Raw genomic sequence first — 4,950 nt, forward strand, 5'->3', positions numbered from 1 at the left:
TTCAGCTCCGGGACCCCAACTTTCCTAGGATTGTAAGATATAAACCAACTCGATCCATCACAACAATAATTGCTTGCTTATAACTTGAGAATATGTTTGTATGATCAATTCCCATGAATCCCCTATGACCCCATGACACCCTAGTGCCTTTTATCAATTGTTTACATCCCTTTTAATTCACTTGCTTGTTTACTTTTATTGCTATTTAGTTTAGTAATCTTCTACATCAAACCCCAATTGTGACACCCTTAGACACCGCTAGTTGCAATACAAATCTCATCTCAATTCCCGTCCCTTGAGATCCGACCTTTACTTGCCTCTTTACTAATTGTAGAGTTGTTGGTGAAGTTATAAATTGTGTTTTGGTCTAGGTGCTCCTAACGACAAGTACTGAAAAACTAAACCTCCATTGTGAGGGATCAAGACCAAAAATGGCGCCGTTGCCGGGGACGGTGTTAACTTGATTTAGATTTTCTTATATTGTTATTAGTTGTGTCTTTCTTTGCCTTGGGGAAGTAAAACTCCTCAAGGTTTGTTCTAATTATTTTCAAGTTGTTTGATATTTTGCAAGATGGACCTTATAGATTTTTTTGTAGAGGACCACTTAAGTATACCTTTCTTCAAAGATCCCATGCAAGCATTGGAAGCCTTGGAAGCAAGTGAGGCTAAAAATATGTATTGGGAATTGGAGGTAGATCTTTTTGAGGCCGCTCTAACTAACAAAGAACTTACTCATGCACAATCCGAATTAGTGCATAACATCCTTGTGGAAGCATGTAAACCTATAGAAGATGAGCAATCCATCCTAGAAGACATCTTACAAGCTCAAGAGCAAGAGGAATTCGTCATGGAATTCGAATGTGATGAGGTTGATGAGAATGAAGAACAAGTTGAATATGCAATGAGAATGGAATGTCTAATGGAGATGGAGCAAATTCTCAATGAATCTCCAAAGGAGGAAAGTGAGGTACAAACTCCTACTCTAAAGCCCCTTCCCCCAAATTTGAAATATGCTTACCTTGATGAATCAAAGACCAAACCCGTGATTGTTAATGATAGACTTGATGAGAACCAATTGGGAAAATTGCTTGATGTGTTGAAACAACATGAGAAGGCTATAGGTTATAGTCTAGATGACCTTAAGGGGATAAGTCCCAATTTTTGCATGCATAGAATTCATCTAGAGGAGGACCATAGACCTACCATTCAACCTCAAAGAAGATTGAACCCCCACATTCAAGAAGTTGTCAAAGGAGAGGTTATGAAATTACTTGATGCGGGAATCATATATCCCATATCAGACTCTTTGTGGGTTAGCCCCGTTCAAGTGGTACCTAAGAAAGGAGGTACCACGGTGGTGACAAACGAAAGGAATGAGTTAATACCCACAAGGAAGATCACCGGTTAGCGTATGTGTATTGACTATCGAAAATTGAATTCCGCAACAAGAAAGGATCATTTCCTCCTACCATTCATTGACCAAATGCTTGAGAGGTTAGCCTCCAACAAATTCTTTTGTTACCTTGACGGGTATTCGGGATTCTTTCAAATCCCTATACACCCGGATGACCAACATAAGACCACCTTCACATGCCCTTATGGTACTTTTGCATATAGGAGGATGCCTTTTGGCTTATGTAATGCCCCCGCCACTTTCCAAAGATGCACGATGAGTGTCTTCTCCGACTACCTAGAGACCATAATAGAAGTTTTTATGGATGATTTTAGCGTTTATGGAAAGGACTTTGACTCATGTTTGCCTAATCTTTCTCTTGTATTGCAAAAATGTGAAGATGTTAGTCTTGTTTTAAATTGGGAAAAGTGTCACTTCATGGTCAATGAAGGAATTGTTTTGGGTCATTTAATTTCGGAAAAGGGCATCGAGGTCGATAAAGCTAAGGTTGAGGTGATAGAGAAACTCCCACCTCCCGTGAATGTTAGAGGGGTGAGAAGTTTTCTCGGTCACGCGGGTTTCTATTGCCGTTTCATAAAAGATTTTTCAAAAATAGCGAAACCCCTCACTCAACTCTTGCTTAAAGATGCCCAATTCCATTTCACTGATGAGTGTGTTGAAGCCTTTAATAGAATCAAGGAAGCACTAATCTCGGCACCGATCATTCAACCTCCAAATTGGGAATTACCATTCGAGATTATGTGTGATGCTAGTAACTACGCCGTTGGAGCGGTTCGTGGCCAACGGGTAGGAAAAGCTCTTCATGCCATCTATTATATAAGCAAGACTCTTTATCCCTCCCAAGTGAATTACGATACCACCGAGAAAGAGCTACTTGCCATTGTCTATGCTTTGGACAAATTCCGTTCCTACTTACTTGGATCCAAGGTGATTGTCTTTTCGGATCACCGTGCTCTCCGACATCTCTTGATAAAGAAGGAGGCAAAACCAAGGTTGTTAAGATGGATTTTGCTTCTTCAAGAATTTGACTTGGAAATAAGAGACAAGAAAGGAGCCGAAAATGTAGTGGCGGATCACTTGTCAAGGATCCGGTTTCATGATGAACAAGGAGAAACACCGATCAATGACTCATTTCCCGATGATATCTTGATGGCCATTCAAACACAACTTGAAAGGCACATCACCCCATGGTTTGCCGATTATGCCAGCTATATTGTTGGAAGAGTATTCCCTCCAAATTTGAACCACAACCAAAGAAAGAGGTTCCTATTCGAAGTAAAAAGGCACTTTTGGGATGACCCAAACCTCTACAAAGAGTGTAGTGATGGGCTCTACCGGAGATGCATCCCTCAATGGGAAGTCCAAGGAATCTTAGAAGGGTGTCACTCATCACCCTACGGTGGGCACCATGGAGCAAGGAGGACCATTGCAAAAATTCTTCAATCGGGCTTCTATTGGCCTACAATGTTTCAAGATACAAGGCAATTCATCATTCATTGTGATGCTTGTCAAAGAACGGGGAATATCTCTTGGAGGAACGAAATGCCACAAAGGGGCATACTAGAGGTGGAGATCTTCGATGTTTGGGGGATTGACTACCAAGGTCCGTTTGTGACATCCAATGGGAATAAATATATCCTTGTGGCCGTAGATTACGTCTCAAAGTGGGTAGAGGCAATTGCCACTCCAAACGACGATGCAAAAACGGTCACCAAGCTCTTCAAGAAAATAATCTTCCCAAGATTTGGATTTCCTAGAGCAATCATAAGTGATGGAGGAACGCATTTTCATGAAAAGAAACTCGCATTTCTTTTGACCAAGTATGGAGTCCAACATAGAACCGGCTTGGGATATCATCCTCAAACAAGCGGTCAAGTTGAAGTTTCGAATAGAGAGATTAAGCAAATCCTTGAGAAAGTTGTGAACAAAACCCGAAAAGATTGGAGCACAAAGCTTGATGATGCTCTTTGGTCTTATAGGACGGCCTATAAGACTCCCATAGGAGCCTCCCCTTACAAGCTTGTCTATGGAAAAGCATGCCACTTGCCAATCGAATTGGAGTATAAAGCTTTTTGGGCAATCCGAGCACTTAACCTTGATCTCAAATTAAGTGGTCAAAAGAGGATGATTCAAATTCAAGAGTTGGAGGAATTCCGGCTACAATCCTATGAGAATGCCAAGATCTACAAGGAAAAGACAAGATTGCTCCATGACAAGAGGATTAAGCAAAAAGCCTTGCACAAAGGGGATAAAGTCCTTCTATTCAATTCCCGCTATCGACTTTTTCCGGGAAAATTGAACTCTAGATGGATAGGTCCCTATGTGATCACCGAAGTTGGAAGATATGGGGATTTTGAAATCAAGGCGGAAGATGGAACCAAATTCAAGGTCAATGGTCAAAGATTGAAGCCATACTATGAGGGAGCGTTTATTGGAGAGGTCGAGGTCACCTACCTCGGGCCTCCTCATCCTTGAAAGAATCATCAAAGGGAGAGTTTGGTGGAGTCCTCCCTAAACCACCACTTGTAAATATACTAACCCTCTAACTTGTATTTATAATTTTGTTGCATTTCCCTTTATCATAAACATAAATTCTTTCCATGAGAGTAAGTGAGGGAGGGTCACTAATGAATTTTGAATGAATGAAGGAAGGAACCAATCTTCAAGTATGGGGAAGCATTTATGAAAGGGAAGGAAATCAAAGGAAAATCAGCAGCAAGGAATCCGGGCGTCTTCCCTAAGAATCCGCCCGTCCTGCTGGAATCCGGGCATTTTCGGCAGAATCCGTCCGTCCTTTTAGGCTGTGATATTAAATTTTTGGGACTGTCGAGGAATTCGAGCGTCCTGGCAGAGAAGACGCTCGTCCTGAAGAACCCTCTCATCTTGGCAGAAAGACGCCCGGCTTTTTGCCAGTGCATTTCAAGAAAGGTTACTGTCCTGGAATCCACCCGTATTTAGGAAAAGACGCCCGTCTCCTTTCAGAAAATCCGAGCGTCTTGGGCTCGAGACGCCCGTCTTGGCGGCGTCATATTTTTGGAAAGTTAACTGTGATAGAATCCGGGCGTCTTCCCTAAGAATCCGCCCGTCCCGAAATGCTGGAATCCGCCCGTCTTGTGCTCGAATCTGCTCGTCTTCCTGCGGTAAATCAACCCCGATTTTCCTAATTTTATTACACTCCACCACACAAATTGTGCCACATCACCTTTCCTTCCACTTGTATTATAAAAACCCACCTCCTTATGACTCCAAAGCATATCCCAATCACTCTTTCATTCCACAAAATCAAAAAGCCCCAAATTTCTAGGGTTTCAAATGCAACTTTCAATCCACAAAGAGCATCTTTATACCTTAACAAGTCAAAAATTCCAGCTCAACAATCAAAGAATGCCACCAAAGGGATCTTCCTTTAGGGAGAGGAGAAGACCAAGGGTAAGAGGAAGTTCTTCTACCTCCCACATCAATACCTTAAGAAGAGAGCATGAAGAAATTGTAGATCTTACAAGGCTTGATGACTTCTCAAATGTTGGATTCATCAA

The sequence above is a fragment of the Silene latifolia genome, chromosome 11 (genome assembly GCF_048544455.1).
Source record: "Silene latifolia isolate original U9 population chromosome 11, ASM4854445v1, whole genome shotgun sequence".
Lineage (NCBI taxonomy): Eukaryota > Viridiplantae > Streptophyta > Magnoliopsida > Caryophyllales > Caryophyllaceae > Silene > Silene latifolia.